The sequence below is a fragment of the Telopea speciosissima genome, chromosome 5, assembly GCF_018873765.1.
Source record: "Telopea speciosissima isolate NSW1024214 ecotype Mountain lineage chromosome 5, Tspe_v1, whole genome shotgun sequence".
Classification (NCBI taxonomy): domain Eukaryota; kingdom Viridiplantae; phylum Streptophyta; class Magnoliopsida; order Proteales; family Proteaceae; genus Telopea; species Telopea speciosissima.
In genome coordinates, this window is record NC_057920.1 from 12,220,003 (window position 1) to 12,246,546 (window position 26,544).

General features: G+C 39.0%; 1 pseudogene; it reads right to left on the bottom strand.

Annotated features, from left to right (window-relative positions):
* Positions 1 to 4,496: 4,496 nt before the first annotated feature.
* On the bottom strand, positions 4,497 to 25,916 carry LOC122661679 (annotated as a pseudogene).
* Between the last annotated feature and the right edge of the window lie 628 nt (positions 25,917 to 26,544).

The window sequence follows — 26,544 nt, forward strand, 5'->3', positions numbered from 1 at the left end:
CGACACGTGGAGTCCGTTCCCATAGAGTACCTGCGTGGAACGTTCTAGAAAGTCGACTGACGTCATCGGCGATGCAGGAACTTACGAAAGCAATGGGCTTTTAAGCTCGACAGCTAAAGAGAGAGAGAGAGACAACCATATCACCGCCATCATCATCATCATGAGATTCATGACTATTTTAACCGAACAAAAAAAAAAAAAGATTCATGACTATGTTGTTCTACTAAAAGGGTTGGATTGGGTAGGAGGAGGATGAGGGAGGGAGAAGGAAGTATAGAGAACGTGCTACTAGCCTACTACTGTGTTTTCTGGATTAAAATACTCTATAACGTGGACATCTTGCGGACTTGCGATGTATTGGAAAAGGTTTTATGCGAGCTTAATGCAAGTGTTTGTTTTTGTCGTCTCTTCTCAAGCTCAACACCTTTGGATGTTGTAATTTTAATATGTCGAGTTTTTAGGTCTGCACTTAAAGATCGGTGCATAGTAAAAGGTTTTTTCTATGTTTCCTCATTTACAAATAAGGGTGTCAATCCATCAATTTGGTTTGAGTTGGACGAGGTTTGGTTTCAGTCGAACCAAATCATTTTCTGGATAAAAATAGGTGAATTTGAAATAAAATCAATAAAAGGGAATGTTTGATTTTAATTATAGTCTTATTTGGGTTTGATTTATTTTGGTTTTCTCTTATGGAGTTGTAATCGGTTTAATATAGTTCAGTTTAAATTTGGTTTATCATGTATGTATATTCCCAAGGGTAATAATAGAACACTACTTCGTCGTACCTGATATAATGCTCCAATCTTGAACGTGGGACCCGTGATCAAAGCACATTGTCCAAAACCAACCGAGCAAATCCATGAGAATAAACATGTTTTTAATGGTTTTTGGGTTGGTGTCGATTTCATATCAATTATGTCAGTTTTGGTTCTGTTTCGATTCAATTTTTTATATTCGATGTTTTTTGTGGCGGATCTGGTGTAATTCGATTTTTTGGTTGGTTCAATAATACTCCAAAATGAAACTGAGCTGATAAGGAATCGATCTGATGCGATTAGGGATTTTTTTCCGTTTTGATTTGGTTGATTTGATTGGTTTAGGTTAGGGTTTTCACAATTCCACGAATAAATATCACTTCCAATTCCTCTAATAGAGGGGAGTGGATCCCACCTTGGACAATGTTTTTGGGTAGGGTATAAGGTGATCATTTCCTCCCCCATGTGAAGAATTGGAGGGAGTAGCGAATTGAAAGGGATAACGATTCCAATTCCACCCCTATCTACAAACATCCATCGCTCATGATCTCATATTTTTTTCATTTCTTAAAATTTGGATGGTTGTTGTTTGCCAAGCAATGATGGTCGTGGGCGGGTCAAATTAGTCACCCATTTATTGCGCTAATGCGTGGGTTTGGACTGTTTGGTTGTGGGTTTGGATGGTATGTCGTAGGTCTCATTTGATTTAGAAGCAAGGTTCTAAAACTCGGGTTTCAACTAGGTTTCGACTAGCCAGAAATCGAGTTAATCTCGATTTCGTCCATATCTCGATCGAAACCTAGAACTTTTTCCAGTTTAACTCGAACCTTGGTTTCGAGGCCTAGAAGTTTTTTTTTGCCCTGATTATTGTTGTGCTGCCTATTTTTTACGTTTTAAATCCAACCCATGCATTAGTTTCACATAAAGAACACTAAAAATAATACTTGTGGTTTTGATCCAAATTTGATACTGTATATTGTTCTTGGACATGGTATCGAATAAGGTTTGACCGGAACATAACACCTTCAATATAAATTAGATTTAAGCAATCTTGAATTTGTTAGAAAACTTTGTTTTGACAATTTTCCAACAAATCCAAGATTGTTTAAAACTGGTTTATATAGAAGGAGTTATGTACCGGTCAAGCTTAATTTGGAATGCGCAAATATTATCAAAATCGTTCTGAATGAAAATATTTTTTTGGACATCAAAATAAACGAATATTTTACCGACTTTTGGGTTTTAGCAATGTTTTACCATATTAAGTTTATGGAATTTTTAGATTTGAGAAAAACCCCAGCATTAGAAAGTTGAAAATTGCACCTATCGCCGAAAATCCAATTTTTGTTCTTGAACTGGAGGGTTGATTTTTTTTCCTTTTGAAATTTGATTTTTTAACTATTTATTGGATTCAAATAAAGGGGTATTTACTTATTTATGAATAATATCTTAAGTAAATGTTTAATCATAAATAAGTGTTTGTCCTGGGTTCTGGCTTGGTTACTGGCATACTTAAGTATCTATACCGGTTTCGAGCTTGGTTTCCCCAAGTTTCGATGGGCATAAGTGTCAAAACTTATGAAACCAACATCTCGGTCGTAACCATCGAATTTCAATCGAAACCCTAGATTTTTTAAAATCACCCCTCAACTCGTCTCGAAAACCTGTGAAACCTAGTTAACTCGGTGGTTTCAACAGGTTTCGATCGAGTTCTTCTTCCATGTTTAGAAGTGATGTGATGTAAGAATTATGATGGATGTTTACCAAAAAAAAAAGAAAAGAATTATGATGGATTAAAATGAAAGGGAAAGTGCTTTCTGGAGGGTCTATCAAAAAATGCTTTCTGTTGGGGGCGCATGGCGCCTCCGCCAGACACATGGAGGGCAAAATGACAGGCCCATCCCCCTAAAATGCGAAATGACACCCCTATTAATTTTTCCTGGTGCGCAGGTCTCTCGTGTGCAAGGGGGGGCACATTTTCCAATAGGAAACACTTCCCCAAATTCTTTTGGAAGTTAAAATTACATCCTAAATTGAAAATGTTTTTTTTTTGTGTCTTACATGCAGGGATCCCAGTTAAAGAAATTCTATTGAAATCATGGTTCTAAGTATCGGTATCGTATCGTTCGATACGAGCGATACGTATCGGTTTTTCTAGTCGGCGATACTGTATCGATAGCACGGTACGGACAAGGGGTAAAATGGTCAAAAAACTCATTTTTTAAAGAAATCCAAAGGCATTTGTGTCCGATACAGCCAATCCAAGCCGTTACCGTATCAGTATCATATCGATCTTACAGGTCGCCGATACCCGTTCCGATACCATGTACTAAGACCATGATTGAAATGGATCCAATTGAGCCACTGTGTGCTCTCTATGGTTCTGATACAGAGTCAATTTAGCATCTCTTCTTCTCTTGTGAATGGTCTAAACGAATTCGGACTGTTGGTCCTCTAGGACTGCGCGTGGAAAGCATCTTCCAATCCCCTTTAATTAATCTCTGCATCTCTTTTCTGTCAAATGGTTCACTTGACAAAGTTATGTTGAGTTGGTTTTTCTCAGTGGTTGTATTAATTTGCTATTTTATTTGGGATACCCAGAACAGAGTTATTCGGGGACTTGCTAAACCTGATCCCTTTATTATGCTTAAGCAGGTCTCCCGTTGAATGTGTGATATGAACATCTCCCCTCCTAAGACTGGATTTTTTACTTTTCCCAATCTAATTTGACTTCTGATTCTTGTTTATCTAACGTCCCTATTATGTTCTACCAAAAAAAAAAAAACCCCTCTCTATAATGATTCCTATATCTTAATCTGCGCAGGAGTTGTTAAACCAACCTTAGTATCCTCTGCCTGGACTTTTTGCATTTTGTTTCAAGGGAAAATTGTGTTGATAGCAGCATCTTTGGACATTTTGAGAAACAAAACGGAAGCAGAGATAAAATAGGGAAAACGAGTGGTACCCGGTAGGAAATCCCCTACACCCAAACACAGGGTGCCGTCACCTGCCCCTTGGATGGACGTCTGTATGCATGCTCTCATTGGCCCTCATGCTGATGCAATGGCTACACAGCCAGGTAGTGACCCCCCTCCCATAAAAAATGGGAAGAAGAACGTTGTCCGAGTCTTAGAAGTGAGTTTAAGAGGTGATAAGATTACAAGGAAACCCCTAATTAAGTTAGTATGAAATGGGTGTACTAATTAGGTTTAAAGATTGGTATTCCCTTTGGCTCCTCACTGGGCTAAAATTGAACAAAGAAATGGCATAAAATCTTATATTACTGTAGCAAATGGACCCACTTGTGGCCATAAAAGTGAGGCAGGTATAGCTACACTTTGGTGGGAGCTACTGAATAAAAGGGCAGAGTAGTTACAGCTTACAAACAGACGGATCAAGTAAATATAATAAAAGAAAAAACCATAGTGTCACTTCCTGGGCGAAAGATAGTCTACCTCTCAGGGTGTCTCATCTTAGCCCCCTTTCGCATCTGCAAGAGTCCCTACGGACCAAAGTCGAGCATCTCAAAAAGAACATTACTCTTTAAGAGTCCACATTCACCCTCAAGTCCAACTGCCTCAACTACCTCTAGAGTTTAGCCATCTAAAAATAATATAATACCCTTGCCATCCTAAAAGAGCAAGCATCCAAAGTGGCCAGAAGCAAGCCTACTTCAAAATCTGATTCAGGCCATCCAGATCAATCAAAGTACTAACGAAGCAGTCCCTATGCCCGCATGGTAGTAACTTTCGTTGCCACAACCTCTCAAAATTTCAAACAAAATGTTAAATAACATCCTAAGAACAATTTGGTTTGCCAAAATTCAATTCTGGGCTGTCATGAGAGAGTCCCATGATGATTCAACACAACCCATAAAACTACAGACAGATAATGGAGCGCGACACCCTAGTTTGATAATGTCCATTTACTACAACTAAAAGCTCATTGTGCTATTCAGCTAACTTGTGGTTGGTTTCCATACACTGGATAAGCCCCATATGCAGCGGCAGTAGCAGCAGCGGCGTACATGGTCGGGTCCTGTGGTGGCACAGCATAACCATATCCATCATACATCTGCCCACCATAGTATGCCCCATTCCACTGGTTACTAGGATCCGCTCTCATCTGTCAAGTACAAAATACATAAACTTAGTGAGGGAAAACTTGCAATCAAAACAAAGGGAGAACTGTAGCTTCATATTTGGTGAATAGGTTGCTGTAATGCACAACTGACAATGTGAAGCAGGCACAAAGCAGCAAACCCGAACAAGGAAAATCATTTCTTAGTATCACATATGTCCCATTTACCTGCTTGTTTCCTGGATTACGACCCCAAGATAGACGGACAGTCTGCTTGCCAATGACTGCCCCATTCAACCTTTGTAATGCCTCCTCAGCATTGCTTCTGCACAGAGAGAGAGAGAGAGAGAGAGAGAGAGAGAGAGGTTCTTTTAAAAGGATGAAAAGATACTGCAGCTACTTAAATTTGATATCCCGCGACAAGTACTTTATAAGACATTTTCAAACCCAGATATACCTGTTAGCAAACTGTACAAACCCACATCCTTTTCCGAGTGGTATTTTCACAGAGGCAATCTCTCCATACTGAGAAAATGCCTGCCTTAAATCCTCATCAGTGACACTGGGGTCAAGCCCTCCAACAAATATCTACAATAAAAAATGGGTTAATGGAAGAAAAAGGTGTTTCTGTTGAGACTTGACAGGATCACAGGAGAGAGCCAGACTCACAGTTGTGTTTCCAGAATCGCTATCAGACGTGCCCTGGGCAGAAGCACCATTTGATGCATATCCACCTACCAATAACAAAGCTAATTAAAGAAAATAGGGTTGAAAAACTAGTTTTACAAGAGAACTACCTAACTAGCCACGACTTCAACCAGCAAGAACAAGTGAATATGGGACAGTGAATTACCACAGCTACAACAACTGTGGGAATGCTACTGCTACAAAATCACTCCTACACTGCCAAATCTTCACTACTAAATGCTGTTACATTTGAAATATCCTACCACATTGGACACGAGGTCTAATAGTATCAAATCTTTTTTCTTTTTTTCTTTTTTTGATAAATACTAACACTATTGGACTCAAAATCACTACTGGTGGTGGGATGATGAGGTTCAAGCAGACATTAGGACTAAGAAAGCTAGTTGTAAAACATAGCAAAGGACTAAGGATGTAGAGAATCTACAAAGGTATAAATTTGCTAGAAATGAAACTAATTAGATTGTGGAAAAAGCAAGGGCAAAGAAATATGAAGATCGTTATACCAATCTGAACACAAAGGAAGGGGAAAAAGCTATCTATAAGATAGCTCAAGTGAGGGAAAGGAAGAGTAGTTGTATTAAAAGTGAAGATGATATAGTACTAATAAGGGATGAGGACATTAAAAAGAGATAAGAAGGTTATTTCTGCAGCCTACTAAATGAAGATACTTCGAGTAACAGTGTTCTAGAAGACTGCATTATTCATCAAGACATAACATGTCGTTGATATATACGAAAAATTAGGGTGTCTAAAGTAAAAGAAGCTTTAAAGAGGATGAAAGTAGGCAATGCACAAGGTCCATATGAGGTCCCAATAGAAGTGTCGAAGAGCTTAGGAACTTGTGGTTTATCTTGGCTAACCAAGCTATTTAATAAGATTATGAGCTCAAGGAAAATGTCAGATGAATGGAGGAAAAACATCGTGGTTCCGATTTACAAAAATAAAGGTGATATTCAAAGCTGCAATAACTACAGAGGCATAAAACTAATGAGTCATAGTAAAAAAATAATGGGAGAGGGTTACTTGAACCCACCTGAGACAAGAGACTACTATTACGGAGAACCAATTTGGTTCTATACCAGGAAGATCCACGACAAAAGCTATTTACTCAGGAGAATCATGGAAAAATTTAGAGATTGCAAGAAGGATCTCCATGTGGTCTTTATTGGTTCCGATTTACAACAATAAAGGTGATATTCAGAGCTGCAATAACTATAGAGACATAAAACTAATGAGTCATAGTAAAAAATTATGGGAGAGGGTTACTTAAATCTACCTGAGACAAGAGACTACTATTACGGAGAACCAATTTGGTTCTATACCAGGAAGATCCACGACAAAAGCTATTTACTTACTTAGGAGAATCATGGAAAAATTTAGAGATTGCAAGAAGGATCTCCATTTGGTCTTTATTGACCTAGAAAAAGCTTATGACAGAGTCCCTAGAGAGTTACTCTAGCAAGTATTAGAGAAGAGAAGTGCTTCAAGTAAATATGTGGACACAATTAAATATATGTACGATAGTGCTGTGACAAGTGCAAGAACTGAAGGGGGTCTAGGTAGTAAATTCCTAATTACAATTGGGTTACATCAAGGATTAACTTTAAGCCCTTATTTGTTTGCGTTTATCATCGATGATTTAACCAGAGATGTTCAAGATGAGGTTCCTTAGTGCATGTTTTTGCTGATAATATTGTTTTGGTGGATGGGACAAAAGCAGGGATTAACACCAAGTTGGAGCAATGGAGATCAACCTTGAAATCAAAAGGTTTTCAAATAAGTAGAACGGAGACGAAGTATATGGTGTGTAGCTTTGGTTACACTAAGACGGATAATGAGGTGGTGAAAATTGATGAGAGGGAAATTCCACAAAATGATTATTCTAGGTATTTGGACTCAATCATAAATAAAGGTGATATAGAAGATGATTTTTCACAGATAATTAAAATAGGATGGGTGAAAAGGAGAGGGCGTCAGGAGTGTTGTGTGATCGACGTATTCCTTTAAAAAAAAAAAAAAAAGGGCGTAACCCAGTGCACAAGGCTGCCCCCACTGCAGGGTCTGGGAAGGGTAATATTGTAAGCAGCCTTACCTCTTTCTTGCGAAGAGGTTGTTTCTAGTGGTGCATTCCTTTAAAACTTTGAAAATTTTATAGGGCAGTCATCCAACCGGCTATGATGTATGTTGCAGAATGTTGGCCAGTTAAGAAGCATCATATTGATAAAACTCAGTGTAGCGAAGATGAGGATTTTAAGATATAACCTGTGAACATGATCAGTTACTGCTATCACTAAAAAAACTTGGATGCATAGTTGTCACGGCGCTAGGGCAAACCAAGGTGCATGCCAGGTGTTAGGTGCTTGACTAATACACCAAAAGCTTCGAAGCTGATGGAACGCGTTAAATCAAGCCCTTTAACCTATCCCATACTAGGATGGCCCAATCTAGCGCACACACACACTAGAGTGGGCCCCATTAGGCACATAACAGACCACCACACTTCCGCAGCCGTCGTCCTCGACGGCTCTCACTCTAGGCAGCTTTCACTCTGGTGGTAGGTAACCCTTTCCAAGCGGCTCCACTCTGCTCCAGGGTTTTTTCCTGTCGGCAGGTAGCCCTTTCTTGACGGCTTTCACTCTACTCCAGGTAGCCCTCTCCTAGGTAGCCCTTTCCATGACTCGAACCCGTGACATGGTGCCCAACTTTGATACCAAATGTTAAGTAGAATAACTTCCCTAAACGTTACGTATTATTTAATTATTATTATATTATTTTATTTGTAATATGTTATTTACATCACTATAGTAATTTAGGGAAGTTATTGGAGTTGTACGTGAGGAGTGGGAGAAGTTTTAGGAGTTGTAACTACTTGGTTTTTTACCTATTTAATAGGCTAATATGAAATTGAAGATAGCAAATTAAATCCCTAATTTATCTCTTCGAGATGAGGTAGGCTTCCTCACCCAAGCCAGACGTCTTTACTTCGTTCGTAAAGCATATGCTCTCTCTCTCTCTCTCTCTCCCCCAATTATTTCTAGATTTTATTTTTAGATTACTTTGCATGTAACACCAAGAGCCTAGGTGCCTAGGCGAGGCTTTATTGATCAAGGCATACATAAAACAGAGATGAGGGCAAGGACAAAGTTGCAAAAAACTGGGCAAACACAGGCCTTGTCCATTTTGAAGGGCCTTGGTGCCTAGATGAGGCCTAGGCAAGTTCTTGACATTATGCTTGGAAGCAAGTTAAAAAGGATTGGAGTACCTGAATTCCTAATTTTTTGACAATGATACGCTAACAATTTCCCTGACATCCTCATTCTTAGGTTAACTACAATCTAATGCAACTCCAGGTTCCAAAACCTTAAATTTGGGCCTCTATGGGCACACGAGAATGATAAATAACTCCAGTTAAGAGTATAGTGAAAATTTTGTTTGAGTCATGTGGTATTGTGGTGACATTTAGTGGTCGTGGTGATGTTTATAATTTGTTGTATTTTTTAAATATTAGTTTATGAGTCATGGTGATGTTTAGCATGTGTGGTGTTGTTTAAGTTGTTAGACTAAGTTGTCTAACAACTAAGATTTCAGAGTATGAATCCTGACTCCCAACCTTGTGAAAACCAAGCAATAACAGGCCCAATAATCAGGTAATATTTTGAGAATAACTGGCTCAAACAGATCTGGGCGGTGGTTCAGAAACTAAATCTGGATGTGGGTTTGATTGTCACAGTAGAGGTAGTAATAGGAGTCAAGCTTTAGGGTGTTGGTCGCCCCTAGGTGTTGGTTCAAGCCCTTGAATTTGAGGTTAAAAGGAGAATATCTGAAAGAGATCAAACTCTCTTTGGTTAAAACAATATCAATGTTAGAACAGGGTATCTTATTGGTAGAGTTCAAACAATCAAAGGGAAAAGGATAATAGAAGGAGAAGATCATAATGTAATATAAGAATAAGAAAACAAAGAAGAGGAAGAGAGGTTGTACCTGAGAGAAAGGAGAAGAGAAATGAAAGCAGAACAGGAGGATGAAGAAAGCACTCAACCAACCTGGTCGCACACAACCCCACAACCAATGAGATTGCAGCAAACTAGGAAACTCTATTTGTGGTTGCTAATCCAAACTCAATTTTTGTCAATCTGTTCATCTCAATCGATGGATAACTACAGCTTTGCTTACCAAAGAGATTGAAGTAAACTAGGAAATTGAAACTACTATCCTACAATATTATCTATCTCCCATAAAATAAGATACAAGATTACTAGAATGACCCAAACAAATAATTAAATTCCTAAACACTAGTGTTGAACCAAAATCCAGGTTTGGACCTGGTCATTCTCAGTCTGGGATCGGGTCATGTCTGTCCAGCCATGATTATGCAACCGCATCACAATTACAATAAAATCTTTCTTAGTCCTCTCTTCAGAATGACACGGTTATTTATTACACTTCTCAACAACATCACAGAATGCACAGGCATGCGCTATGAGCCATGCCCATGGGGTGGGGGGGTGGGAGGAAAGTTTTTTCCCTCTTATTGAGCTGGTCTAAATGTGACATGTCTGGTTTGGAAGATAATTCCCTAGTAGAAAACCATGACGGCAAACATAACACTGTATAGCACTATGTTCTAAGTCATAAATAGTTCACACATTGTCAAACCAATTTTTCCTACCACAACATGGCATTTATCCATAGAGACATTAAATTACATCCAGTGCTGTTGAATTATCTCCAATTCATGAATTGGATGGAGGTGAGTTTCAATGAGATATGGATCTGGTTGGCCATGATGATCCGTAGTAGAAAACCATTTCTACCGACATAACTATAGAGCATTACGCTCCAAGCCTCCAAGTTATAAGTAGTTTGCATCACCAAACCAGTTCTCTGTACACAACATAATATTCATTCATACGAAGTAGGAACATTACAGTTAGTGCTGTAAAAGAAACTCCCAACTCTAAAACTGAATGGTGAAGAAATCTTTGCAAGGTAAGCAGACATATAGAATTAGATTAAACTTCAAAATTACCTTTCCGATTCCAACACGTCAGAAATATCATAAGTGAACATTTTTTGTATTTTCGCATAAGATAACCAAAATCTGGTCTGGAATCTTTGCAACCATCTCAATGCTTCAAAGGTTGCACCCAGTGAATGCATCCAAATAGATGAAGAAGAAATTGGGACCAGGATAAGCGAGTTGTTTTATCAGGAAATAGTAGCAGGAAAAGGATACATGAGTCACGATAGATTTGCTGCTTGTTTAGTACCGATATAATGTATGCCTTACAAGAAAGGCAATAGCAGGACATTAAATGCTAACAAGGCAATTATATCAAGAAAATATAGAGATCCTATTCTTCATGATGCCAACTCATTCTTAAGAATCAATACGAAGCAGAATGATGATCCTGAAGCTTTATTCTATGTTGCTCGCATTGCAGAGCATTTTTAACACAGTTTTTTCTAATACACCAAAATTTGGGGGGCAGAACAACATGCTGAAGTAAAATCACACAGCACAAGGGAAGTCGTGGTTCCTTGAAGCTGCTACAGCAATACTTGAGCTCAAGGTTTAAAATCTCGTTTCGTTTCGGTGTTTCGATCTGACCAAAATATCCGAAATACCCGATGTTTCGGTCGAAATATTATATTTTTTCTGCATGATTTCGGTAGGTCATTTCCGTGGATTTTAGGCCAAGTTAAGGCCTGAAACTTCATGGAAACCCTATTTTAGATTATATAAACACATGTAAATGTTCAAATTGCAAAAATAGTCGCCCAAAGTGGTGTTTTGAATTTGCACAATTGATTAGCAATATACAGTCGAATCCTAATGTATAACTTAGTTAATTACACATACACATTGTTTAAGACTTTAAGTACTAGAGGACAAAATAAATTAATAATTAATAAGCATTTTAAACAAGTAAATTCACTTGGAAACATAAAGCCAATGACTCATAAGTCATAATATTAAGTAAAATAAGTCAACAACAGGAATGACACCAATATCCCAAATTTCCAATACAAGTCAAGTAGTCATCAAGTGACTCAAATGTCCACTAATATTTGTTTACTTTCATATTTTTCATTAATTTTCAAACAAAAACCTCATATTTTCCCTATTTTTTCCTTTTTAATTTGAATTTTTAAATAATTTTCAAAAATTAAAATAATTAATAATTGGCAGAAAAATATTTTCGACACCGTGAGGTCGTAGATCGGCAAATGGTGTCTACATATATTTCATTGATCCCCATACAATGTACATAACCGCTATAGTTTTTAGATTTTTGTTGTAGGAAAATCAAAATTTTGAAGCAAAAAAATAATATAAATACAGAAAAAAATTCAACACCGTGAGGTTGTAGATTGGCCCCCTGTGTCTGACATACAATAATTTCATCACAAACAAACATGTATTGATCATGTTTTTTTCAAAAAAAAAACATTTGTGGAGAAAATGGTTTTACTTGAAATGGTAGAAAGGTTCACTGATGTGTTAAGAAGGCTCAATACAGACTTCCCCAAGTGCTTCCGGCGTAGATGCAGCGAATATTCGAAGAACAAAGCAAAAATCACCAAAAAAGAGTGAAAGATGAAGAAATGGGAGCAAAAAAACGAAAAACAGAAACTTTGTGAGCTCTCGGTCCAAATTTCGACCGACCAAGACTCACGAGACTTGGTCCTTTTATAGCCTTCATTTGTAACATGTTGCCAAAATTTCGGCGAGATGTTACAATGTGTATTTTTTTAATTCGAAGTAGCATTTCATTATGGTCAGAGCGAGATACTTGAAATTCTCGAAATCTCGACCAAGACGAAACGAGTTTTTGACTTTTTGTACATTGCTTGAGCTAGATGTACAACCTTATATTTTTTTTTCAGAAGCATTCATTTTTATTTTACCCTCTACAGCCTTGTCAATCAAGCAACTGGTTATGCTCATATCACCAACATGTCATTTTCTCATGTTGTTCAACCTTTCTTTCATAAAGCATGCCCAGCCTTGCTACCCCTGTTATTAACATTTCCCATCAACTTAGTTCAATGGATAACATCGCACTTTAGAGGCAGATCCACTCTTCCATCAACCACCAACTTTAACTGTAGAGGCAATATCCTCCTCCATATATTCACCCAAAAAAAAAAACATCCTTCTCCATAACCAAACTATAGTGGGAAAATGAGTAGGAGGGGGGGGGGGCTACTTTATGTATCTTGAAAAAATATGCATACTCTTAATTTGTACTCACATATATTGCATTTGTCTCATTCACTTTAAAATGTTTGAATCTTGAAACGGCCTTCACTAGTTCTAGAACTACATTTACCTTCTTTAAAGTCCAATGTATGAGAACTTGAGAACTAAAACCCTTCTACTGCTCAGAATATGAGGTAAAAGGAACACACACACACACCCAAAAAAAAAAAAAAAAAAAACCTTGCCGTACTAAAATGAGGATACACATTGCATCAAATTAGAAACCATGAAAGTAGTTATGGTAAACGATAGCAAAATCCAACAAAGCTAGGTTGCACACTAAAACTCATAAGGTTTCAATTCTTAATTCTATATAAAGAGTTTGTTAATTATCAGAAACAACCAAGTACACACCAGACTCGGGAGAAAATGTTTCACCAAAGATTCAGTTCTAAAGTCGCAGAAGTCAAGGGTCATATTAAAATATTTAAAAAAATAGAAAAAAAAATACAGTGATATAGACAAAATCACAGAGAGAATGAAGAACAACTAACCTCAATTTCTGTTCTAGACTAACAAGAAGACACTGCTAAGAAAAGATCTTTGTAATTATAACTGCATTTGAAAAGCAAGAATATTTCTAATCACATACCTTGTGACTTCCTTGGTGTTGCAGCGCCTACACGCATGGGCCTACTAGAACAATATACGCCACTCATTTCAGAAATAGCCCGTGATCTCTCACTTTCATCACCAAACCTCACAAAACCATAACCTTTCGTACGCCCAGTATTTGCATCAATTACAACTTTGGCACCTTTAACCGATGGATATCTACTGGCAAAAGTTTCTTGCAACATGGTATCAGTAACATCTGATGCCAAATCACCGACAAATATTGAACAATCAGACCCAGCATCTGAACGCCTCTCACCCGAGCTAAATGATGCCCAGTTCAGGCGGAAGGGCATTTCCGTGTTGGGCATTGTAGTGCCACTGTAGCTCTGCAGAACTTTCTCAGCTGCTGTCCGTGAAATGAATTCCACGAATCCATATCCCTCCGACTGGCCATTTTGCTTATTGCGGATAACCTTAATGGAGATTACCTGAAAATTTTACAATGCCAAAAAATCAGAAATCAAATAAACAAAATATCTGCTTAGAGGGAAATGAAAGCATCCAAGGACACACATGAAGCAACTGATAAATATATAAATAAATGTGAAAATGAAAAGCTGGAAACACCTGTTTGACAAGAAAATAATAAAATCTCTATCCAACTACTTTTCTACCATAAAGCTGCCAATTTAGCCATCCTTAAAAGTGAGGTTCTAAAAATTCTGTGTTTGGTTCAGCAATAAAAGGAAACACAAAAATACTTGAATCTAAGCAAGCAGAGTTTCAAGAATTTATTATGGAATTGGCAAGGGTACAAAGCAATTCTGAAGATGCAGTTTTCTCATGCAACTTTGGAAACTTTTTAGACTGTCCTTCTGAACTCACAGCATAAATCACTCATCCATAACTCTGAAGCATATTGAAAATTAATTAGCATTGTGACAATATAAGAACCTGAGAAACCAGAACCAACGAAGAAGAAAGATGGAAAATAGAAGTGCTGAGAACCATGATAGACTCAGCATGTTAATGTAGAAGGGGTTCAAGTAATAACCACTCTACAGTAGGACCATTAATAGTTGCAGCAGATCATCAATAATGGAAGCAAATCAGACTTAGGAGGTAAACACCAACATAGAAGGTAACAAATACTAGGCAAATCAGCGGTGAGATGGGCTCTAATGTTGATAGAGTGGAGTAGGCAATGAGGAGAATCTTTGCTGAAAGTTTGGTTCAGTTCTGATGGACAGAAGTGGAGATATGAGTTGGGGATGAAAATGGAAGGCTGGTGCAGTAGAACAATCCAGCCAATAGAATAGGCCAGAACTGGGATCGAGTGGGGTGGTTAGTAGCGCAGATCTATGCTCCAAAACCCAGCAGATTTTGATGGAGGAATGTGGAGATATGCAGCCTTGAAGTTGCAGCAGGAACTGGGATAATATAGTCCTAGATAGACAAGGGTCTACTAGGAGCCAATTAGATCAGGACCTTCTGAACAGCTAGCCGAATAGGGCAGAATTGAAGAAATTGGGTCAGAATTAGGGTTAGGGTTAAGGTATGGACAAGTGTGATAGATGATAAAGCTAGGCCAGCCTAGGGGAGTATAATGAGCTAGGTTAAGTTAGGTTTGAATGAGATTTAAATTCCAGAAAATTAGGGTTTCGGGTTTTGAGGAAGAAGAAGATAATGGATTTAGGGTTTAGAGTAGGAATTTGGACTAGGGCTTCTGGCCGAGTGTTGAGGACAGTAGTAGGGTAGTTCGGCTGTGTTTACAGTGAATTCTGATGGCTGGAAGTGATGGATCTGTAATTAGGATTTTGGGGAAATTAATGGAGAATGAAGGAATTAGGGTTTTGAATGATGGTTTAGGGCAGACACTAAAGTCAAGTGGAAGGGTTATTGTGAGGACGTTATGTCTGAAATTTGAGTGGATTTGAATGAAAGGAAAGGGCTGGACAGAATTTAGATGATCTAGCGTTTATGGGGATCGATTGGGATGAAGTAGATTTAGGTTGGAGGATTAGGAGAAGAAGGGCAGTTGCAGAAAACTGTAAATAACTTACTAGATTTGCAGGTTCTTCAATGGCAGCTTGAAGAAGAGCTAGAGCAGGACCTCCTGAGTTGATAGGAGTCCACCAATCCCTCCACCTTGATATGACTCACAAGGTCTCCTTGATATTACCCACAAGGTATACTCACATGGAGCTAAACAGCAGCAGCAAACAGAGTCAATTTTTTTAGTCTGAATAATGTGGGGGAGCCTTCCCACGGTTTTATTAATATAATAGGCCTAAGGGCCTGATTCCTAAAACTATTACAAGTCCTCCTCCTTCAGAAATCGTGGAGGGGTTTGATTTAAACACTTTAAAACAATTAAAACACCTGAACTTAAAAGATTCCTAAATAACCAATAGAATATAAGACCCTATCAGCCAATAGGATCATTTCACTAAAATTGAACCAAGTATGAACCGGTTCAATTTAACTTTACAATTGAACTAAAAAAAACTAAGTATAGAAAGCAGAAAATAAACTAAGGCTCCTAGCTAAGGCTCTATGATTAGGGTGGCTTCTTCAGCTCGTGGAGGCTTGGATATGCATCAAGCGGGTAGAAGTGAATCCGCAAGGTGTGAATAACCTCCTTATGTTGATCAGCAACAGCAGCACCACTTCAATTGATGGTAGGTTGACCCAATTCTTCAAAGGCCAAAGGCTATCTTCACAATCGTTTATTGCAGTCACAGAAACAGCACAACAGTGTATATCGAACAGGCAAGGGAGGAGAAGAGAAGATAGAAGCAGAAGGGGGTAGGGGATGGGCTTTCTCAGCCTTGGGTCTCTCACCCATAGCTATCCCAGCTGTTGAACAGGGGTTTTACTCCCATAATCAAGTGCAAGAATGCCTCAAAAAAATCAATTACAATAGCTGCCTTTACATAGACTGAGGCTAGGCTACAAAAATAGAAAGTAAAACTTAACAACTGTTTGGAAAATAGAAACTGAATGAAATTAGAAACTACTAAAGGCTTTATAACTCAGCCTTCTAAACATACAAAGATAATCAAATTAGAAACTACCTAATATAAACTGAAAATAGAAACTAAACTATGGCAGCATTAGGATAGATTCTTCCTCCACTTGATAGACCCACAAGATCTTCTAAAAATCAATCCCAAACAAGGAAAATTTTGACTTTGATACTGTTCACGTGAACAGTGTTTTAGTCTTCAACTTGGATCTTCTAGAAGGATTCCCATCAAGGCAATATGGGTGTGACACTGTCCACATGAACAGTACCACGTGAACAGTAATTCCTGACTCTTCCCTTCTTCATGCTTCGATCTACATCACTTGTGTTCTCCCATGGTCAGTCTAACCTTTATTATAACCAGATTACAAGCTAATAAAAGAAGGTGGCCTCTAAGTAGGAATCCTAGTTAGTACACATCAGTGATTACACAATAAAATGGAAAGTAAAAAAGGGAAACCACTACCCACTACCTCATGTTAGGGACAGCCCCACAATCATGAAAACTACTAACACATCAAAGTATCGCTCGAGTATTTTAACACTCCCCCCTCAAGCTAGAGTATATATATCAAAGGCTCCAGCTTGAAACAACAAGAATAGATATTACAAGCACACCAGTCTTGAATAACAGTTGTAGACGCCAGTGAGCACAAAGAGAGAGACAAACATCATTTAGGTAGCAATATCAACTCAAGCACACAAATCATCAACAGCATCACTAGATAATAACCATTGTGTCGAACAAATCCAATCAGCAACGAGAAAAATAGGCGGTAGTGAACACTAACTGCAATCCACAATATCATATCAGCACCAACAATATCAAAAGCACTTCACAAAGAAGGCTAGTAGTAGGCAGCACTTCGCAAAGAAGGCTAGTAGTAGGTAGCACTTCATAAAGAAGGCCAGTAGTAGGTAGTCATCTGCTCAAACAAAGGCAGATATAGAGCCTCAAACAGAGGTCTCAAATAAAAACTCCAATGATAAATAGGCCGTATAGGTTATTGCGGACCAGGCAGCATCAGATTGTTGTAGACCAGATAAACAGTATAGATTACTGTGGACCAGATAGACAGTTTAGGTTACTTCAAACCAGATAGTCAGTATAGGTTATTGCGGACCAGCCAATATCAGGTTGTTGTAGACCAAATAAATATGAATTGTTGTTGAATACCATCTTCACAAATGAAATTGTTGCTGAGGACACAAACAAAAAAATAAGGGTAAAGTACACATATCCCCCTATAATGCACCCAATATTCTTCGTACCCCCCTAAGCTTCTGATAAGTCCACGTACCACCCCTCAATATTCCACGTACCACCCCTGCTTTACCCCCCTAATGCCATTTAAGTCCACACCAGGTATTAAATGCTAAAAGATGACCAAACTACCCCTTCTTCTATTTTTCTAAAATTTGAAAAGACCTAATTGCCCTGACCTATTTGCTAAAATTTGAAAAGACCAAAATGCCCTCATCTTCCCCAACCTCACCCAAAGAGGATTTCAGATCAGAGGCCGAAACCCCTTTCCCTGTTCGATGAAGAAAACCCTTTTGGGTTGGAAGTCTTTCGAAGATCTCAAAGCACACTCGTCTTTCCTTTCTTCCTTTACCCTTCAGTGGAAGGATCTGGATGAGCATTTGAACTCGATCAAGAGTTCCATAGAGAAACGCTTCAAGGAACTTGAATCCACAAGCCGGTGATGAATTGGCTATGGAAAAATCCCCTCACCCGATTCCTGAGTCTAATGGCAAACAGACTCTTTCGGGAACTGCGCCGGTGAAGAAGGAAGAGGATTCCGAAATAATTCCTTGACCTGAGTTGAAATCCCTATGCATCAAGATGGATGGAAAGGGTTTGCGTTCCTATGTAGTCAACCATCGTAAAGAGCTGGATCTGATCCGAGGAGAAGTTTCTGTTGCTTTTAAATCGGCTTCGTATATCCTCCCAACTCTAAAGGGGACAAGGATGGTGAATTGGCGGCTATTAGAAGACATTGTATTCTTTTATTAGAACAGCAAAAGACGATCTCCCCTCAAATTTCACCTCAAGTGAAGGAGAAGTCCAAAAAATTGGCCCTTGAATGGAAAGGGAAACTAACTCCATGTGGGCCAAATCATTTAGAAGCCTTAGCCTTTTTGCAGCTTTTTGTTACCTTCGATTTGGTCTCTACATTTAGTATTGATTGGCTTCTCGATCTTGTTGTGACTATTGCCTGGCGCAGATAGGCTACTGATTTGTGTCGAGCCCAAATCCGACCTTGTAGTCGGAGTTGGTCATTAGAGCAACCTTGAAGCTGCTAGCACAACCCATCTCCCCTTCCTGCTGATGACCATCTCTCTGCCCCCACCCCCTGCTGCCAGAGCAACCCATCTTCCCACCCCCACAGTAGTGCTGTTGCTTGAAGCTGCCCAATGGATTCTGGAGTAACCATTGTCATCACTTAGTTCAACAATCTGAACCGATGAGATCCTTTGCCTCTTCACCGCACTGTAGTTGGTGATGGTGGTGGGTGGCGGTGGTGCTGGCGGTGGGGCTTCACGGTGGTGATGGTGTTAATGGTAGGTGGTGGTGGTGGTGGTGGTGGTGGTATTGGGTATGTAATAGAAGATAATGATTTGGGGAAGATGAGGGCATTTTGGTATTTTCAAATTTTAGCAATAGATCAGGGCAATTAGGTCTTTTCAAAATTTTAGAAAAGATAGAAGAAAGGGTAGTTTGGTCATTTTTTAGCATTTAACATATGGTGTGGACTTAAATGGCATTAGGGGGGTAAAGCAGGGGTGGTACGTGGAATATTGAGGGGTGGTACGTGGACTTATCAGAAGCTTAGGGGGGTACGAGGAATATTGGGTGCATTACAGGGGGGGTACGTGTACTTTACCCAAAAAATAATAGTAATTTTTAGATAAAAATAGTCTTGAGCAGATATCCCCCTCACGTGTAGCATCATACACATGGACAAATAAGGACCACCAATAATCAGCATCTCAAAGGATGAACATCACAAAAAAAAAATTCAATAATCAAGAGTAGGCTGCAATAAGATCCCACTAAATTAATTTCCAATTCACCCCTTCATGGTAAAAATAATCTCTATGCAAGTAAGATCCCACTAAATAATTTTCAATCTCCCCTCACAGTAGCAAATAATTGTCACGCATGCCAATCTTCAAAAATTGGAACCCCAAATTGATATGATCGGGGCCTCATGCGATGCCAGTTTGAAACCCATTTATTGGCCACACTTACGAGACCACCCAAGCAAATACACCAAAGAATGCAATATGGGGTTTCAAAACCCGGTTCATAACGCTTATAGGCCCACTCAATTAAAAAATTGGCTCAAACTTAAGAATTAGTGGCAATATTGTAATAACCAAAAAAAAATTTAGCGTTACCAGGTAAGATAAGGAGCAAAGGATATGGAAAGGATTTATAATTATTGATCAGGGGGAGACTTGAAAGAAAATTAAAAATTGGGACATGAGTTGATTAGATGGAAGAGTTTGGGGTAAAGATGGAAACTAAATTAATTATGACACATGGGAATACTAGATACGATTGGTGTTGCGGGGGCATTTTAGGTAACAAAAAGACTATTTAAGGAAAACCAGAGAACTGAAAGGAGGAGAAGAGATAGGAGAAAGAAGAGAGAAAGGGGGACTGTTGAACTCATCACCTACCTCCAGCGTGAACCAGAGGCGAAAACCAATGAATAGAAGCATCTGCACAAAGGATTCAGCAGCAAATTGATGGTTGCCTTGAACCGTTGAAACCCTTCGTCTCCAACCGAGCACCAACATAGCAAATAGCAGCATTTATGGTTCCATGTACGAAAAAACAATAAAATCAGCAATATGGCAAGCAGATTTGATTCCATGAACGAAACCCTTAGCTGCAAATCGAACCAGAATAGAGAAACTGCCACTGTCTCCTTCTTCAAGACATAAGCAGGGGCAAAAACCAGAATCGAGATAAGGTAGGCGATAACTAAGGCGGAAAAGACTCCAAAAGAATCGCAAGTTGAAGACCACCAAAGGCAGCAGCAAATTCAATGACAGCAGCAACTCGATTCAGCAATAAAAGAAAATATCCTAAGCAAGCCCGTCAATCTCTGTGAGCAGCACAATGCATGGTGGAGGGCCTGTTAGGAGAAGAGGGAAACTTGGTAGAAATCAGAGCTGCAGGGGGAAGAGAGAAGAAATCACATAAGAAGAAGGGGGGAAAGAAGAGTGCACACGCACACAGCCCTCAGGCTACTCAAACCATAAACTCAACTCATTCTTCAAAATCTGTCTCCAACGATGGAGAATTACATCATATACAAAGAGAAATAAATGACTCCTAAAAAGAAAGACTAACTTTCTAATTAGGAAACTAAGAATAATTGGGAAACCAAATATCTTACGTAGCTAACTTCTAAAATAAAGAGAATAACATAAACTAAAAGACATTATTTCCCTAAATAACATAATTTCATAAATCCTACTAAATTCCAAAAACTCAAGTTGGACCCGGTTCATCTCCATTTGGATACCAAACTGGGTTTGGGTTGGTCCAAGGTAGTGTATATGCATCAATTCCCCCGGTGTTGACAAAAACTCTGCCCCACGAATTTTGTAGAATGGTAGAAATAAAAGCTCACAAGCGGGGGCTATAGGTTCCATGTCTTCAACTTGAAGAAAATCCAAAATATGAAGCTTTGGAGGTGCATCCATGGCTGGAAAATTGTGAGGAAGAACGAACTCATGATGTGGAATAGCTTTTACTACACTGGAATCCGACGTTACTCGATCCACAATCTTCTCATCTTCCGTTGCCGCTATTTGTTGTTCTTGTTGAGGCAGCAACGACATCACCTCTGTTGGCTTAGAACAACCGTCATCAACTAAACCATGAAGATTGAATATCTAGCGCAGGTGAAAAGGATGTAAGGTGCACAAGTTTCTATCACGATCAATGATGCCTTTTCGTGCTTCCAACCATTCGCGACGCAATTTAATAATGCACTGAGAGGAATCAAACACTTCACAGTATGCACCATCACAATAATAAGAAACAGAGAATTCGACGAATACAAAATCCTCAGAGTGAATAATGATCTGGTCATTCTTTGAGAGCATCTCTACCACAAATCACGAGACAAAATTGTCGCTCTACCTTTCATCAGTAAACAGAGTAGCGAGTATTCCATTGGGCAACTGCACTCTAAAATTGAACACAAATGAATCCATGGTCAGGTTTGTATTCGGACTTGGTATGGATCCAAACAAATACGAGAATATTCACACCAAGGAGTTAGTGGTAAAACAGTAAATAAACTAAGATTTATAAGGGTGGTGGCAGACTTGAAATAAAGGAAATCTTAAGGGCACTTAAGAAGTTAGATGGAGAATAGAATTGGAAAGGAATTAAATTTAAAAGGTTAAGGGCAAACTAGGAAGTAATGTGAAATAAGGGGTAATTGAATAAAAGGAGAACATGGGGTAATTTGGGGAAAAAAAAGAAAAAAGTTAATAAAGAACAAAAGGGAATCATGAGGGGCTGGGAAAAGGAAATAACACAGAAGAGGGGACTTATCGCAGTGGGGATAGCTTGTGGTAGTGGAGTTCTACACACACTTGGACTTCAGCCAAGGACAGTGACTTCGACGGAAGAAGGCAGCTGCAGCTTCAAACCAGGTACGAGTTCTCTCCTTTTTTTAATGTTCTCTGTCTCTCTCTCTCTATTCGTCTTTTTTTTTTGGTCTCTGGTTTCTGGCAGAACACTAGGGCGAGGGTTTCTGTGGAAGCGAAGGGGGGTTTGGGGTGGCGGAAGGGAAGGAGGGGTTTGCAGTATTTTATTTTTTTTTGTTCGCTGTTACAGCGAGAGAAGAAGAAGAAGAAGATGATAAGAGGTTGCTGGTGAGTTTATTTTGCTGGTAATCACAGCAGGGTAACGAAGGAAAAGGGGTTTGCTTTCTTTTTTTTTGTTTTTGTGTGAAATCGAGTGAAGAGAATGGTTGCTGTGGAAGGGAAAGGTTACAGTTGGGGTTGGGAGAGGGAGAAGGTTTCTGCGGGAATGGGATGGGCTTCAGTGATGTGAATTATTATTATTATTATTATTATTTTGAACTTCTGCTAGTCATATGGCAGAACAGAAACACATGAAAGAGAACAGGGAAGAAGACTAAGAAAGGGATGAGAGAGATTAACAGGGAAGGAGTTGGATCCTTCGACTCTGATACCAAATTGGTGGAGGGACAGATAGGAGAAGAGGGGAACTTGGTAGAAATCAGAGTTGCAGGGGGAAGCGAGAAGAAATCGCATAAGAAGAAGGGGGAAAGAAGAGTGCACACGCACATAGCCCTCAAGCTACTCAAACCATAAACTCAATTCATTCTTCAATATCTGTCTCCAACGATGGAGAATTACATCATATAAAGAGAAATAAAAAACTCCTAAAAGGAAAGATTAACTTTCTAATTAAGAAACTAAGAACAATTGGGAAACCAAATATCCTAAGTAGCTAACTTCTAAAATAAAGAGAATAAAATAAACTAAAAGACATTATTTCCCTAAATAACATAAATTCCTAAAATCCTACAAAATTCCAAAAACTCAAATTTGGACCCGGTTTATCTCCATCTGGATACCAAACTAGGTTCGGGTCAGTCCAAGGTAGTGTATTTGCATCAATGCAGGTGAGCATCAACCCCCCCCTTTTTTTTAATACAACAGTAATCGAACACCGCACACCTTTTAAGCACCTTATGACAATTTAAGAACTTTTTCTTTTCCTTCTTCTTCATCGCTCTGATACCATGTGAAAATTTAAGAACCTGATTTAAATCAGAATTACAAGCTAATAATAGAAGGTGGACACTTAAGTAGGAATCCTAGTGAGAGTACACATAAGTGATTACACATTAAAAAGGAAACTAAAGAAGGGAAATAAACTCACTACATCACGTTACGGACAGACCCCCCCCCAATCGTGACAACTACTAACACACTACAGTATCGCTGGAGTATTTTAACAAACATAAAGGACAAATATAGCCTTTTAAAACCCTTTCCATCTCACAAGTTTCAGGCTTCAGCACAACTACACTTTCCCTCTTGGAAAACATGTATCTCTTATTAGCAAACCCGATTTTCTTTCATTAACCCTTCTTTCTTTTTTTTTCTTTCTTTTTTTTAAATAGTTGGGCCCCAAAGAGAAAAAAAAACATCTGTGCACCAGCCGGGAATCAAACCCAGGTCTGTACCGTGGCTTCAATGACCCTTCTTATTCCTATATCATACTTTAGAGAGAGCTGAATCAATGCTTTCCCATATATTCCCGTTGAGAGATTCCGGAAAAAAATATTCTAGCATGGGTGGTGGAGGGTTGAAAGAATCATACTTCCGGACAAGATTCCAAGACAACCCAACTCGAACAGATAACCCAAAAGTTGACTAGAAATTCAAACCCCTCAGAATAACAATAAACTCAAGGAAACAATAATTAATAGGAATAATAAGAAGTCTTTATAAGATGGGAATGATCCGTTGAGCGGTTTGGGAGTAGTTTGAAAAACAACGATCTCACAGTCAGGGAACCCTGAGACGGAAAAACTGAAATTAAACTCAATCCAACCAACGGATTGACCTGAAACTTGGATCAGACCTCAATCCCACTATGTTAATTCAAATCCCAAAGTATGATAACGATCTAATGGCCGGATTAAAATTAATTTAGAAAATTCCAAATCTGAAATATGGAAAACAGCAAATAGAGTGAACTTTCAGTAACATCAGAACCAGGGCTCAGAACAGCCCAATACCCAGGTCGAGTTCAAGTCCTGGGACCTCCTTTAAATCCACAAAAGTAGGGCCCAGTCTGATTAACAGATTAACCAGAAGTTACCAAAAGTAGGAGGTTAATAAAATATAGCAATTAGTAAAAATCAAGAAGCAGGAGTGAGGACCAGAAAATGGATCAAGTTTCAATTGCAATGAGGGGAAACAACATAGAAATCGAGGACCAATAAGAATTAAAAACATTAGAAGATTCTAGGCCTCTAAATACCTACATGTTGGAATGAGACAGTATAAATTCCCTTACAGCAAGAAATATGCCCAAGCAGGTGTTTGAAGGAATTCCTGCCCCCTACTTCCCTGTCTTGAACACTATTCTAACTAAAGCCATGTTGCTTAACAATATCATTTCCCCTTTGATTTTTCATCCGACTGCTTGAAGTGACAGAACCAAAACCATAGGTTGCAGTGTAGTAGATGGCCATCTTCAATTGAACCATAATGTGGGGTTCCATCATAAACGACTCAAATTAAAATGATAACCAGATCAAGTAACTTTGACGTACAATTTACAATATATTCTACAGATCAATTGTGATTTCAAGCTAAATCGGTTAGAGGTCCAATCCACCTAGTAAAGATATGGTTAGGAAAAATTGAATAAGAAGAAAAAAAAAGGCAAATTTTCCGATAGGGAGATACATAGAATTCTTTCCACCACTTCTTAAAACACCCCGATGTTACTCCACTACCCGGATGAAATTTTGGAAAAAGAAAATGCCATTATTCGAAAAGCTACAGATGAGGTTCACTCAATCAAGAGCATTTTTATTCAAAGTTGTCAAAATACAAGTACAGAGGATAAATTTTGATCACATTATCAATTCACTTAGTGCTAGCGTCATGTCCATCCAGAAGAGGATTGACTCGCAGGTATTCTCTGCCCCATCCCCAACCCCGGGATCAGACGTATGGCACCAAAGAATTCAGGATGCAAGTAAATGCAGACTCTCCGATAAAACATCCTCGCTCAACTCCAAAAAGCATAAAATCTATTTTAATTCACGTAAGATCCAAGCCAAACCACCTTAAGAGCAAATTTTTTGTGTGTTCGGGAGACATGCATAACCATATTGTTTCCATATCAACCAAGCAATGACAAGGTAACTCAACCAATTATAATCAATAGGAAGGAAGGAGATATTTTTAATTAGAATAAAAGAAAAGAAAAGAAAAAAAACTAACCTCGCCGGTGTGACCGAAGCAATTATTGAGATAATTCTCGTCCATCCAGTAATGAAGATCACCAACCCAGATCGTCTTGTTCTCATCGGTAGATCCATGCTGCTGCGGCTGTTGTTGCGTAGGTTGCTGTTGGTGATGGTAAGGCATGTAGTGTTGCGGGTAAGGCGGCGGCATCATCTGGTGCTGCATCACCATTGTCGCCGCCGGATACTGCATCGCCATCCATTGCTGCTGCTGGTGATGCTGTTGTGGTTGTTGCTGCTGCGGATCAGCCCCGTTATTTGATTGCATCATGTCGTCTAGTCTCCTAGATTTCCCTCTCTCCCTTATCTTCTTCTCTCTTCCAAAGTCAGATACCTCTTCCACAGAGAACTAAAGATTTGATCGAGAAACTAGGGCACAAATCTTCGACAGAGAAACAAACAAGAGAGAGACAGAGCTGATAGCCTGGCCTGGTGGGAGCAGAACCAGGGTTGGAAAGAACTTTAACCACCGTGTACAAAGAGAATTAATAGGAGATGGTGAACGCTGCGGTCGCCCTCGCAGGATAGAAGATTCGTTTTGAACGGTTACATTGAAAGATAGTATCATCCCTCAGCCGTTCGATTTTATAGACCGGAGATCCAGGGCTGCGGTTTCGGTCGCTTTCCAGGATCTCGTGCCAGCTGCTCTTCTTATTTCAAGTCGTCAATTTTAGGATAGCGTAGGGCCTTCTATGTCAAAATAATTGATTTAAAACGACCAGTTCCATAGTCAAGACTATAAGCCTCTGCTTAATTTCCCTTTGATCAGAATCTCTGGAATGGATTATTTGGGAGTTGGGTATTGTATCAACTTTGATCCCAATCTAACGGTATTTGCAGGGACTTAAAAATTAGAAGTGTTGACTTTGATCGGAGGTATGGTGTCGTAAGCATTGAGAGGATGGAATTTTCAACCTTCTAGAGATCAAACGCAACCTCAATACAGTGGTTGTTAGGTACGACTTACGAGGGAACCTCTTACCTCAGTCTCGGTTGTTGTTCTGATCGTACCAAGGTGCACCGAATGTGATGCAAGTCTGAAATCGGGTTTTTTTTTTTTTTTTTTTTTTTTTTTTTTTTTTTTTTGGGTGT